The 15,488-nt window shown below is 39.5% G+C and overlaps 1 protein-coding gene across 1 annotated transcript in view; it reads right to left on the bottom strand.

Annotated features, from left to right (window-relative positions):
• Nucleotides 1-15,488, bottom strand: part of Slc35d4 (solute carrier family 35 member D4) — a 118,969-nt gene that overhangs the window by 31,789 nt on the left and 71,692 nt on the right. The window lies entirely within an intron of this gene.

The following is a 15,488-nucleotide window of genomic DNA, read 5'->3' as shown; positions in this document are numbered from 1 at the left end:
GACACACACTGGCCCCTCTCAAACTGTAGCTGAACCCCAAATGCAAATAGTATGTCCGACGTTATTCCATCTACAAAGGGACTCTGATCTCCTCAAGTTACAATAATGGCAAGCATTAACTTTTTAATGCACATGATTTCATACAATTCTTGGAACACCTGTGAAGTGTACACAAATATTTCCATTGTACAGGTGAGAAAAACTGTACAATGCACAGACAAGTGACATCACCTTTCTAAGGTCACCCTGCTGCAGAATGGGATTTTTATCCAAGTCTTTCTGCCTCTAAAGCGCTGGGCTATTTGTCCTGCTCTCTACTGTCACATCTTCCTCCCCTGGAATGCGACAGGTTATTCTACACACCTGTTGAGATAAATATGCTGATACAACATCTTCCCATAAAACTACTTGAAAAATAAATATTCAGGGCAAAGAAAAACCTTGTGAGAAGTATGAATGTTATTTATTTATTTTGCAGTCCTGGGGATTAACTCAGGGACATTGTGCCACTGAGCTATATCCCCAAGATGAGACAGGGTCTCGCTAAGTTGTTAAGGCTGGCCTCAACTTGCCATCTTCTTGTCTCAGTCTCCCAAGTGGCTGGGATTACAGGCATGCACCATTGTGCCTGGCTAAAAAGTGTGAGTATTGAAACCAGGTTATGTACTGTTTTAATTCTTAAGAGTGAACAGTCACCAGCCCAACCATAACTTGAGGCAAATGATAATAAGTAACTTATTGAAGATTCAGGCTTCAAATTATCAGGACAGATAAGCTCCAGGGGGTTCAGCAGTTTAATTGATAGCAGTTTAATTCAGATGCCATGTCAGGGAACACCCCAGTCAAAGAAGCATGTATTGTTACTGGCAAACTAGGCCGGGTGCTCTGGGGTATATAAGACACCTGTGCTCTCCCTTCTTTAGGGAGTGGATCTCCTTCTCTGCCTTCTCGAATGTTTTAGTTGTCAGCAAAGGACAAAACCCACAAAGAATGAAAATTTAGTAACTGCCAAATCCTTTCTTCTCAAATCCTAATGTCTTATGCATGCACAGAGAGAAGTAAAGCACTCTGGATGGCACAGACAAATGGCAGCAAATGTTTGACAATTTGGAATAGCAGAGCCAATATTGATGCAATAAGTTTTCTCTTCTCTTCTCTTCTCTTCTCTTTTCTTTTCTTCTCTTCTCTCTCTTCTTTTCTACTGGGGATTGAACCAGGGGCCCTCACGACTGGGCCCCACCCCCAGCCCTTTTTTATATTTTATTGAGACAGATCTCGCCAAATTGCTTAGGGCCTTGCTAAGTTTCTGAGGCTGACTTTAAACTTGAGATCCTCCTGTCTCAGCCTCCTGAGTCACTGGGATTACAGGAGTACACCACTGCACCTGGCTGCAGTAAGATTTCTAAGGTAATATTTCTGAGGTCTGGGGGGCTCCTAGGTGTAAGGGATGTAATTCTGAGTAATATATACCTGGCCTTCCTAGGGCTCACAAGCTGATATGGCACGTGGTTTTGCTGAGAGGTAGAGTCACCTGACTACTGTGATTTTGCTAACTGGCCTGATTCTCACCCTTCCTTTTCTTCTTCTGACATAGAGATAAGGGGAAGGGGTGGGCATTCTACTTATCAAATCTTGGCCAATCACCTACTATATTCCAGGCCAAACATAACTACATGCCTGGACAATTATGCAGACAACCCACAAAGCCCCCAACAGGGAAAAATGGCCTGAGGTGAGACAGGAAAGTAACATTAGGATTCTTCTTAAGCAGAGATGAAACCATGGGCCTGCCCTACTGTAGCACCCTTGCATCTCCAGAGGTCTTACAACAAGGAGACAGATGTGGAAGTGCAGCCAAGGAGACTTTGATCCTCACATAATCTTCCTGCTCATCGTCCCCACCCCACACCAAAGTGCACAATCAATTACAACGGCAAGCTCAGTCTAACAGCTAGTTGTGTTTACATGGTACAAGGCAAAGAGTTGTTGACTTAAAACTTTTCATGCCACATACTTGATTGGCTGACGGGCTCTTCTGGAGTCATAAATGAGCAGCACCTGCTTAGACTTAACTATCTGGCCTTAAAGTCAGACACTGGCTACTTAAATATGACTAGGAGTTGGGGAACAAACCTTAACCCAAAGGATAACCAGGTTAGTGCAAAATGCCAATGTAGAATTGAGAAGAGGAAAAAGCCAGTTTGGACTACTTTTTTTTTTTTTTTTTTTTTTTTTTTTTTTTTTTTTAAGAGAGGAAAGAAAATTTAAACAGGAAAAAAAATGAGTGAATGATTATTTATAGTTTAAACAAATTCCACTTTCGGAGGTAAAACAGAAAAAAACGAGTGTGCAGAGGAACAGAGGATACCAGGCCACAAAGATAGTCTCTAAGGCACAATGTCACAGGATAGCCATTTTCACAAAATTGCACCAATATGTACCCAAAGTCTTTCAAATCCAGATGTCATTCCTTTCTGTCATTCAAATGTCAAAACTTAGCTTTCCCATAACAAAAGTCTGCTTGCTCAGACTTCCCAAGGACAGTTTCATTTTATTGGGTTGTTGTTTTCCAGTGCTAAGGCTCAAACCTAGGGCCTCACAAATGCTAAGCAAATGTTCTACCACTGAGCTGACCTGAAACCCCATCTCATTAGCTTAGAGGACTGTCACTCATTCTCTCCTGACATGGGCCCTGGGTTCTGCTGGAGGTCTGCCCTCTGGTTTGGGGTTAAGCAGAGCCTGAAGCACTTTTTGCTAATTAACCTGTTTTGCTTCGCCTTGAGGAATTTTTCCTAAGGATACAAATATAGGGTTTTTACCAGGAAAAGTGAACCCAACCAAAATAAATTGCACATATAAAGAATGGAATACAGATACTCCTCATCTTATAGAAGGACAACTCCCTACCACGTAAGCCCAATGTAAGCTGAAAATACTGTTAACTTAGGCATCAAATATCCCAAACCTACCAAGCAGCAGAACTTAGCCACACAGCGCGACAGTGGCTTCCCCTCGTGATCACGGGTTAACTGGGAGCCGGCTCACTGTCACTACCCAGGATCACAGCACATATCACTGGCCCAGGAAATAGTAAAAATTCAAAATTCCAAAATCTGTTTTCCACTACACGCGTTTTGCTTTTGCATCACTGTAAAGTTAAAAAACTGTAAGTTGAGTCATCATTAACTTGGGGACCCACTGTATGCAGATCACAAGAAGTTGCTTCACATGGATACTTGCAGAATTCCATCTTTCTCTGTTTCCGGTGTGAGGGTAGCACATGCATCAATGGTGTGCTGATTAAAACAGTTTATTTAAGCACTCAGTCAACACTCATTTATTCAGTGCTATCCAATAATGAACAGCTATACACATCAGTTCCTCCTCTAGGGAAAGTTTGAAAGGCTTCTCCAATTACCTGTCCTTTGTGCTGAAGAAATCACTTTAATTTTAGTTATTTAAGACTATCTAGGATACTAACAGCACCCATAAAAACCTTTCCAGTGGGGAAATTTACAGAAACTAAGTGAATCTCCTCGGTAAATAAAAACCAAAGTTATTCAGGTCAAAAGTTGTGAAACCCAGAATTATTATCATATTTTTGCAACACAGAACATTGGGATGATCAATGGCACTAAAAATAGCCCAGAAAAAAATTATGACTACATAACTAGAAACAAGAAAAACAACAACCTTATCCAAAATAGCAAAGCATCCCTTAATGTGGTTCATTTCTCTATGAATTATTTTGACAATAGGAAATGGAATTTAAAAATTTTTTCCTTGAATTCAAAACTGTATTTCCCCTCCCATGTGTCCTCTGGGAAAATCTTGTTCATAAACAAATAATTCCCAGATAACTGCCTCCACACGGCTCAATGCTGACAGCGGCTCCCTAACTTGCCCCTCCGTGTTCCTGCCGCCTCATCAGTGATGTCATGGAAAGACATCGACATGCTGTTATTATTGCTGAGCGAGAGACTGCAAAGGAAATTATGCTGCTGCCTCTACATTTTAATTTTCCATGAAAAATTATTCTCATTGCTACAGCCGCTTAGATGGTGAAAAAGAAAAAGGATTTAATTAGGAAACGGCCATAATTAGATTTTTTTTCCAGAACACTCTTTCAACATAAAAAGTTACATTACAACACAGCTTCATTTGGTTGCACAATTTATTTTCATTGGATCATTTCAGAAGAAAGGGAATATACTGAACTATAAACTTTACATTCACATGAGCTTTTCTTTTTTTTTCCTTTGGTACTGGGGATTGAACCCAGGGGGTGCATTACCACTAAGCCACATCCTCAGCCCTTTTTATTTTTTATTTTGAGACAGGGTCTCGCTAAGTTGCCTAGGGCCTCACTAAGTTGCTGAAGCTGGCTTTGAATTTGAGATCATCCTATCTCAGCCTTCTGAGTCACTGGGATTACAGGTATGTGCCACCCTGCCTGGCTCAAATGAGCTTTGAGGCGTGGTGAGAAGGGGTGAGAAAGCTGAAGAAGTGGAGAAGCCAAGGAGAACCATCAATAATGAACTAAGGGGGAGAAGCCACCTGGCTTGTGATGTCCTTTGACCACCCTAGAAGTGAAGAAAGACAGCAGCAGGCTCCCCATCCAAGAGACAGAGCGACAGCAAGGATGGGAATAAGATGGGAATAATATAAGAAATAATAGTAGTAATAACACAGAGTAGAAAAAGGAAGAGAACCATCTCTGTTCAGCAAAGTGAAAGCAAAATACGACAGGCATGGTAACTGTACTTCTAGGGTTTCTTTCGCAGTCTGTTCTTGTGTATGTGCACACAGGTATGCGTGCACCAGGAAATGAACCTAGGAACTCTGATTGCAGAACCTGACGTATCTGTCTACTGGTTACCTCCTCAGAAGCTCAAAGTAGGATTCAATGTTAAGCCTGAGAGCTTTCCTACAGATCAATTTATTTAGAACTCAGTTTTTTTTTTTTTTTTTTTTTAATTCCACCAGAAATGGCAGAAGTTTTACCAAAGATCTTGGACACATTTGAAAATTCCCAACATCAATAAACACTAGTAGTATCATTGATAATGCTTTTACAAGTTCATCAGTATTTAAAACAGGTTTAATTTTGTCAAGTCAAGACTCCCTAGTTCAGTATCTTGGCAACAGGTCAAGAGACATGTCAACATGTCACTGAGAAAAGACACTGGACGCTGCTGTTATCTTCAGTCAGGCTCCTGAGACTTGCCAAGACAGCATGTGAGAATAGCAGTGGAAACTCAGAAAACTTTTTATGCTCTTAAGAGTTCTTCATGGGGATAAATCAAGCAGGCTGAAATTTACCGTGGAACCTCTTGACTCCTAAGAGAAACTTCTATACGGGAAACATAGTCCAGGATGGCGGTCATGTTACTCCACAAGGAGATGTTGTTATGGAGACAGCTTTGAAGGCTCCCAGGCGATGCCAGTGTATAATTAAGGCTAGCAGTGATCACAGAACAGCCAGTGTGATCTCCATGGAAACCACCAAACATACATTTTCACATGCAGGCAACTGTTCTGAATCAATGACTCTTTATATAGGTTTAAAAACATTGTGAATGGTGGATCAATTGCTTCTTTTGTTAAACAATGTCTAATTCAATACGTTGTGAGAGCTCTTGTTCTCATGCATGCTGAATTTGGAGCCGTGTCTAGAGGAGGCAGTCCATAACTAAATTTATTGCCTGGGACTTGTGAATACAAATGGTAAATTCAGATCCAGGAAGTCACTGGTTAATTTTGTGAAAGAATTAAACAAGTGGTTTCATAGCGCCCCGGAGGACCTGCCAACTACCGGCTCTCACTAATCCAGGGCTTTCAATATATTATTTAATCCTCCTAATAAGGTAGACATTATTATTATACTTGTTTGCTTAAGAGAAAAATGATTCATACACCTAGAAAGTGGCAGACCTAGAATTCTAATATAGGTCAAAATTAGGTCTCTGGGACTCTACATAATGCTGTTTGCAGAACACTTGCCACTCCCAAATATTTTTACTTAATTATTTCATATAATCTGCTTTGAACCAATTAGAAGTCCAGATTCTATCAAAAATCAACACACTCACATGGAACTGAGTCTATGAAGGCTTTGACCATCTTTCATCTGGATCATGTGAGCAGTATTCCATTCTACAGGGCAATGGGCAGAGAGATCCCATTCCATAAGTGTGAAATTTGACTGTCCAAGCCAAATAAAAAGGGGGACAAAGATTCCAATACATCTTTTTTTTAGTCAGATAATTGTGGGTTTTAGTTTTTTATTAACATGTATTAGCTGCACATATTAATGAGGTACAGTATGATATTTCAACACAGGTATACAGTGTGTCCTAATTCAATCAGGATGATTAGCACTTCCCTTTATCAATTTTTAAAATTTATTTATTTGTTCTAATCAGTTATACATGACAGCAGAATGCTCTTCAATTCATTATACACAAATGGAGCATATTTTTTTATTTCTCTGGTTGTACCCGAAGTAGGGTCACACAACTCGTGTAATCATATGTAGTACATAGGGTAATGATGTCCATCTCATTTCACCAGCTTTCCTACCCCCATGTCTCCCCCCCACTCCCCTTTGCCCCATCCAAAGTTCCTCTACTCATCCCATCCCCCTCCCATTTTGGATTAGCATCCACTTACCAGAGAAAATATTCAGCCTTTGGTTTTGGGGGATTGACTTTCTTGGTTTAGCATAATATTCTCTAACTCCATCCATTTACCTGCAAACGCCATAATTTCATTCTCTTTTATTGTGGAGTAATACTCCATTGTGTGTATATGCCACATTTTATTTATCCATTCATCTATTGAAGGGCATCTGCAGGTGGCATCACTATTCCAATAAATCTTTGTCACAAGACATCACAATCTTCTACAAGAGAGGGTGGAACTTAGTGACAGAGATGGAAGGTCAGGTTGCTGAATGGTTTCCTACTGTATTTTGATCAGTTCTACTAAATCATTTTTAAATCTGGAAAGTGCTTTATTAAATAGGCACTGGTCATTAATGCTATGGTTCCTAGCAGATCACTATACGATGCTCTAATGAATGTGAACGACTTTGACATTTAGTCTTAAATATCAGATTGTCAGTATTGTCATAGCTCATTAGAATCCTTACATTTCTTAACTGCCTTCAAATACCTTCAGTCCAGACTCTGCTTTAAAAATGAAACAACTGAGGATTAAAGGATATCTTAGTCCATTTGGGCTGCTATGACAAAATACCAGAGACTAGGTAGCTTATAAACAATAGAAAGAAATATATTTCTCAAAAGAAAGAAAGAAAGAAAGAAAGAAAGAAAGAATTGTATTTCTCATAGTTCCAAAGGATGCTTTCTCATAGACTGTGCCCTCTCAACTGTGTCCTTGCATGACAGAAGAAGGAACAAGGCAGCTCTCTGGAACTTCTTTTATAAGGATATTAATCTCACTCATGAGGGCCCTGCCTTCATGACAGTCATCCCCTCAAAGTCCCTCCTTCTAATATCATCTCCCTGGGGATGAGGACTTGAGGGGCAGGCCCAAGATGGCTGTAGTTAGGCTCCCTGGCCAAGATTCCAGCAGGCTATGCTTTTCGTATGTAGCTGAGGTCACGGACACTCTGATTCAGCACATGTACTCAAGGTCATAAACATCTGCTTGTGAGCCTGTGCCCACTTATGTAACCTGTTGGCACTGCGCCTTCTTTGTCTGTCCTGCACGTAAAAAAGGCCTAGGGAAGGACTCAGGGGGCCAACGGCTGCTGCTGTCTCCTGGTGCAGCATGGCTACTGTCCCAACTGTGCCTCGCATCTTCTCTCTCTTGCTGGGATTCCAAATGTGTTTCCCAGAGTCTGAGCCTCAGCCTGACAGGACTTCAACCTATAAATCACAGGGGGCACACAGACACGCAGACCGTAGCAGAGAAGTTCAGTGAATTGTGGTTCAAGTCAAGACACTGAGTACTCTTTCCTTTCCTCCCCTGCTGAAATCACAGCCCTCAACCACGCAGCTCATGGAAAAGACAAGGCCCTTGATGTATGCCTCTCTCCCGTCTACCTGAGCCCCTCTACCGGAGCTCAGGAAACAGGCTTCTGTTTTCTCTAAAGCTAGTCCAGCCTCAGTCCTTCTAGGGACTATTGAAACCACTTCTTCCAATTTCCCCTCATTCTCTAGCATGAACTGAACTTTCCTTGTTTCCCTTCTAAGTGTTGGCTCTTACTGCTCTCTCCTGCTCGTTACTGGTCACTGGTGTATAAGTATCTCCCAACCTTAGCTCCCGGCCTCCCTCTCTCCCACTGAGCTCCTTTATATAACTTTCCCAATTTCTGTAGGCAAAGCCAACATGGACACATGATTTTGAGTTTCTCATCACTATGTCACCCCAGGTTTCCTACTCCAAACAGCTTAATTTAGACATCTTGTCCCTGTGCACACCTGTCTAGAATACATTTCACCAGCTCTACACACCACAGACTTGTGCACCACCACCCTGGTTTATCCTGTCATACCATGGGTCTCCTAGGACGCCAGTTATAAACCTTCAAGCTGCTGGTGATCGTCCCCCATCCTCAATGTCCACCTGTCATTACCCACCTGTTCTGAAGTGCTCCAAGTCTTCATTATCTAATTCTTTAATCATATCACATAATAATTATATGATAAATTATTAAAATCAATTTTCCTTTCAATTGTCAGTCGAGTTTGGTTTTTCATCTTTATTCTTGACATTAATGCTTTGATTTACCTCCCTCCTAAATGCCTAAAGCTCAGTTCTGATCAATTTAAGCACTATTTCCATATTCACCTGCTCAAATATTATTTACCAGTAATCAGCTCATGCAGAGTCCCACAAGTGGTCTCTATGGAATAGTTTTTCAGGTTTCTTGTCATGCGAATTCTGGGCCTGATTTTCCCTCACGCCTCTACTCTTTCTCTGGTGGTCATATTAATTTATCGTGGTTCCCCAGCTGTTCATCTTGCTTAGGGGGCCCTGCCGCTGGTTGTGAAAGGCCCTCATTCTATTCTTCCACCTTTCCCATGCAACTTGACCTGCAGGGGCCAGTGTCAGCCACTTTCCTGCCACCTAGCTTGGCATGATGATGTAACAGTCTTTCCCCTTGTGATTCTGACTTTCTCCTCTGAATACTAAGAGGCTTTATGCCATCACCCCACATAATAATTCATTTCTCCCTCCTGACTGCTATCAGATACTCCAAAGGTCTCCCTAAAAAAACGTTGACTGGTACAGTCATGTCCCCAAAAGAGGCCAAAGAGCACCCATATACCTTGATATAAGACCCTTCTAATAATCCCCAAACTAAGAATCCAGTGTATCTTAAATTCCATGGAAATGCAACCTGTTTCTGACTAGTAACAAATTATGACACAGTTTTAGGGAAAGGACTAGGAGGAGGCACACAAGGCACCAAGTTATAACATATAAGGAGGTACTTGTTCCCTCACAGGTACTGACCAGCACTGCATAACCAAGAGAGTGGGGGTCACCCTAGTCCTGGCCCTGTGTACGTGAAAGAAGAAACTCTAACAGTCAAAACACAAATAAAACCAAACTAAGAGACCAATCCTAGGCAAGCTAAAGAAAAATTATTTCCCCAAGGACTTAAAAAAAACAGACATGGATTTCTGGTCTATAATTACCTTCAGGACAGAAAATGGTAGTGACAATTATGGCATTAGTTAAGGAAATAAGGAAAAAAGTCTTCTTACGGAGAGCGTTTTAAAAGTGTAGAAAGTAAGCTGGGCATGGTGGTACATGCCTGTAATCCCAGCAGCTCAGGAGGCTGTGGCAAGAGGACCATGAGTCCACAGCCAGCCTCAGCAACAGCAAAGCTCTAAGCAACTCAGTGAGACCCTCTCTCTAAATAAAATACAAAAAAGGGCTGGGGATGTGGCTCAGTGGTTGAGTGCCCCTGAGTTTAATTCCTGGTACCCACCCGCCCCCAATAAAAGAGGAGGTTGCAAGTAGTGGATGCTCAGGATCCTGGAGAGTTGGTACTGCTATCGGGGGATGCTTCGCTTCCCTGGCTTGTCCTCAATACAAACTCACTCTGGCCTCTATTGCCTCTTTCCAGTGATATTAAGAACTGAAGCTGATTTGAAGTTAACAAGGATGAGACAAGGCACCACTCAATCTAGAAAGAATTATTATGGGAGGACTGAAATCTGCTAGAGAAATGCACTAGGAAAAAATGAAAATTCTTACCACACCTTCCTTGTACTTTTATAAGTTTCAACACTTTTCTCTTAAATTCTTTTTACTTTCTTCTTGCATTAATCTTTTACTTTATAAAGTAAGAGGGAATCCCAACATTCTATTGATATAATTATGTTTCACATGCCTAAATTTACCAAAATGAAGGGGAGAGATTTTTTTAAAAGTTGCTAAATATTCTGATATTTTTAGTTTCTTAAAATGTGTATTGCATTTCCATAGAGAAAATGATAATTGTGATAGGAATATTAAATATCTTTGAAGAAATTTTTTTCCTCTATGCTAAGTATTCTCAAGTCAGAAAAATATGCTGAGAAAAGTAAGAACCAGAAAGAGAAATGAATGGCTTTCCTGAGAATGTAGAAGTGATGAAGCTCTTGTGACAACTCCTTGGAAAATGGTCAAGAACGGATCCTTTTTGGAGCAAGGAAAAAGGCACCTAATGACCTTCCTGCCCATGTATTATGAGTCTTTAACAGGATCCAAATTCTCCTCTGGCACCAATGGAACATCCTTCTGAGTCACTTTCTGAATATGCTGACACCAGTGGAGTCATTTGACATCATGAGGAAATGCTGTATTACTAAGTGTAATCGTGTCATATTTCAAATGTCAGTACATGTGGATGTGTAGGTGGTCCAAATAACATATGCATAGTTTGACACTGAGGATCACAGAACTTATTGTCAATAGAAAATAAAAAAGGGGAGGGGAGGTGAGAGGAAGAGAGAGATTGCTCGATGTACTGAGGCTGAAAGAGACTTTAATGGCTCATCTAATTCAATCCTCCATACTTAAGAAGGATTAGCCTTAAACCACAGCAACCCATTAGAAATCATCCCTCTTCTGAACTAACTCTTGAGAAAGAAATTCTAAACCTCCTGTAGAGTTTAGGGAAAAATTAAAACAAATAAAAAGGAGATTTATGACACTAATGATCAACTAGACAAAGCCACATAAAGAAAAAAATGTCCTACCAAATCATAAAGGACAAGATACAAGCAGATTGCTTGTGTACTGATACTTTACAATTTCCAGGGATGATTTATATGCCATAAAATTCACTTGCTGTAATTATAAAATGCAATGATTTTTAATGAGCAAATTTAATAAATTAATTTAAATGATTGTGCAATCATCATTACAATCCAGTCATCGAACATTTCCATTACCCAAATCAACTCCTTCAAGCATATTTTGCAATCAATTTCTGCTCCAAAAATCATGCCGATACATCCTGTCTCTATAGGTTTGACTTTTCTGAACATTTCACATAAAATGGCATAATACTATATGCATTCTTTTGTGACTGGTTTCTTTCACTTAATGTTTCTGAGACTCATCCATGTCATACAATGTATTAGTAGCTAATTTCTTATTGTTTAAGTAAGAATAAATTGTGTGTGTGTTTGTGTGTGTGTGTGTGTGTGTTTGTGTGTGTGTATGCGCGCGCGCATCTTATTTAACTATTAGCCAATAAAGTCACATTTAGATTGTTTCTAGTTTTGGGCTGTTATGAATAATGCTGTTATAAACACCCATGTGTTTATAACATTAGTTATTCTATTAGTCTATTAGTCTCCTTCTATTAGTTTCCTTCTATTTTCATTAGATCCTCCCATTTTAATCAATAAGTGGGTGGCATCAAATTAGGCTTCTAGTAGACAAATATTTTCATTTCTTTTAATTGAATTCTTAAGACTAGAATTGATGCATTGTAAGTCCACTTAAGTTTGACATTTTTTTAAAATACCAAACTTTTCCAAAGTGGTTGCATACATATCAACCAGCAATTTATGAGGGTTCTAGTTTCTCCACATCCTCACTTTCAGTTTATTTGTGTCTCTGAATCTAAGGTATGTTTCTTGTAGATAGAATATAGTTTTTAATCCAAACTGGGTTTTTTTGAGTGGGATATTTAGTCCATTCACATGTAATGTAATTATTGATGGCTGCTAGCAATAAATTTGTCTTTATTTGGAAGTCTTTATTTCTTTTTCATATTTGAAGCTCAGTTTTTCTGATCAAAGTTGATAGGATTTTCTTGTAGCATGCTGAATGTGTCATCCTACTTTCTTCTGGCTTCCTATTTTTACTGGTGCATTGTAATTATACATAATAGTGGGATTCATTATGCCATATTCCTACATACACATAATTTGATCAATATCATTCCCCAATACCATCTCTTTCCCTCCCCTTCTCCACAAATCCACTTGCTCTACTCATCTCCTTGCTGTTATTGTTATTACTAATTAAATTAGTGTATCATAATTTTATACACACACATAGGATTTATTATATTAGTATAGAGGCACAGCATAGTCTGGTAGATTTAATTCCATAGTACTTCCCCATGTCTTTCCCTCCTCCCTCCCTCTCAATCTCCTTCCTCCATTCTATTAGTCTCCTTCTATTTTCATAAGATCCTCCCATTTCAATCAATAAGTGGGTGGCATCAAATTAGAAAGCTTCTGTATAGCTAAGGAAATAAGGATGAAGAGAGCACTTCCAGAATAGGAAAAAATCTTTGCCGACTACTCTTCCAACAGGGGATCAATATCCATTATATACAAAGAACAAAAAAACTTAATACCAAAATAATTAATAACCCAATCAATAAAAGGGCAAAAGATCTAAATAGATACTTCTCAAAAGAAGAAATACAAATGTCCTCCATTGTTTCTGATGAGAAGTCAGTTATTAATTGTATTGTTTTCTTAAATGTTAAATCATTTTCTCTAGCTGCTATTAAGATTACTTCAACTCTTAGCAGCTTGATTACAATTTGTCTAGGTAAGTTTCTCTTTTTGATTGTTCTTATGATGAGCTTTTTAGATAGGTAAATTAACATTTTCATCAGATGGGGTATTTCAGCAATTATTTCTTTAAATGTTTCATCTATTCCATCTCCTCTTCTTCTGGGATTGTTACTACATATATGTTGATACACTTGATGTCTCACAGGTCTCTGAGGCTCTGTTCACTTTTTTTTTTCCAATTAAAAAAAATCTTTGTTCTTTAGGTCGAATAATTTCTTTTGTTCTACCCTCCAGTTCACTTATTATTTCTTTTGCCATCTCAAATCTGTTTTGAGCCCATATAGAGAATTTTTATTTCAGTTATACTTTTCAAATCCAGAATTTCCATTTGGATCTTTAAAAAAAAAAACAAAACTCTTTTATTGAAATTCTGTGTTCATTGAGTGTTTCCTTTGACTCTTTAAACATGGCTGCCTCTCAATTTCTGAACATATTTAAATAGGTGTTTTACAGTGTTTTTCAGCTAAATCCTCCATCAGAGGACAGATGCTCAGAGCTAATTCCTATGGGCTGCTCTTTTCCCACATAATGTTTAAATGTTTTATGAATTCTGGGCAATTTAATTAGTACTCTGAATTCTGATTTTTCCCCCATGGGAGTTGTTGCTATTGTTTTTCTTATTTAATAATTTTCCTAAACTAAGTCTGTGATATTTGTCTCCCACATAAGGTACAGTTGCTGATGCCTCTACCAAATTTAATTTTCTTGTTTTTATTTCTAAGTCTGATTTCTAAGGGTTATCCCCATGTGTACATAGCTTAGTGTTCTGTCTTGAGCCAGAACGCTTCCCTCTGCTTCTGATTCTGTGTGTGGGGAGCATGTGCAAACCTCAGACTGCTTTCACGTCCACCTGTGTGAGTGCTCATGGGCTCCACTGGCCAGGGATACATGGCTGTCTTGGACCTGTCTATCTTTCCTGATCATGCACACAGACTAAGTTCAATCTGGGATATACAGAAAGCCATGAAGCCCCTGATAGCTCTCTCACCTCCCAGAACTACTTATTAAGTCACCAGAAAGACCTTGCTCCACAGAGGACTATAAACTCAATCCAGTGGAAGTATTGGCCTCTTCTGCCCATTTACCACCAAGTTGGCCACTTGAACTGACAATCCTCCAAAAAGAGTGAGCCCCTTCTGGAAGAAGCAGCATGCCTGTTAGTTTTCAGTTTACCCTACCTGGTTGAACCATCACCCTAACAGTGCTGGAGGGGAGGAGGGGAATGGGATCAAGATGGTCAAGAACACCACAAATCAATTCTGTTCCTATCCCAAGCTTAGTAATTTCCATGAACAAATGCTTCTGAGTCTGTTACTACTAACTGCCTTTAGTTCTAGAGCATGAAAATGGATGTTTTTGACAATCTTTCTTCCATCTTCCCATTTGCTTTGGGGGAAGAAGTTTTGTCAACCTCCTCACTCTCTCATGCTGGAAAACAATATCTCAAGCATTCTTTACATTCTTCTGGAATTGAAATCATTAAAGCTATCAAAATGTAGACCATGTAGGTGGAAGTATCACTATGAAATTTAATTTTCAAAGAAAAATATGGGGTTGGGGTTGTGGCTCAGTGCTTGCCAGGCATTTGTGAGGCACTGGATTCGATTCTCAGCACTGCATATAAATAAATAAAATAAAGGTTCATTGAAAACATATATGTGTGTGTGTGTGTGTGTGTGTGTGTATACATATTTTTTTTAAATAAAAAGTTCACTTTTCCCACCTGTGAAAAAATTAAAAACTTTTTCCCCCAAGTAAAGATGACCAAAGGCACAAGTTTCAATAATTATTTCATTAGATTAGATTAATTAGAAAATCTCACTCCTCAGAAGCAGCACCTAAGGCCCTGACTTTGACTCCTTCATATACATGAGGGAAATGAAATAGGCCTGTGGAAAGACGTTAGTCTCAAAGCACTTCAGTTAAGATGGTGCCTCCCACAGCTGGTTTTCTGCTCTTGTTCCTTCACAGTTTACTCACTTCTTTCTCTTATGCTTCAGCCATGGTCAATGAGATACACAAAGACCCTTCTCCTAACAGTCTCTTTTTGGAAGGCTTCACTGAAGCCTTCAGACCCGGCCATTTGTTGATTTTCCTTCCTCTGTCTCCACAGACAGGCTGAGGGCTCTTAGGTAAGTCACTTGAGCTCTGGACACCCTCAAAGCCCTGGGAAGGAAAACGAACTGCCCCATATCTCTGGACCCCAGTTTCTTAGATGTTGGATAAAACACTAATGTTTTAGTGTTGATGAAACCTCTCATTTTCCCATGGGCAAATTAAAGCTCTGGGAAATGAAGGGCCTACGTATGGTCACCTTCCACAAGTGTGATAAAAATTTAATATGTCATGCTGATAAAATAGGCAAAAGGCCTCAAAAACTGTTACCTGAATAAGTACCAGGCTCAGGGAAGGTGACTA

The sequence above is a fragment of the Callospermophilus lateralis genome, chromosome 17 (genome assembly GCF_048772815.1).
Source record: "Callospermophilus lateralis isolate mCalLat2 chromosome 17, mCalLat2.hap1, whole genome shotgun sequence".
In the NCBI taxonomy this organism is placed as follows: domain Eukaryota; kingdom Metazoa; phylum Chordata; class Mammalia; order Rodentia; family Sciuridae; genus Callospermophilus; species Callospermophilus lateralis.
The sequence above is the reverse complement of the archived record's forward strand: the minus strand, read 5'-3'. Positions and strand labels throughout refer to the sequence as shown.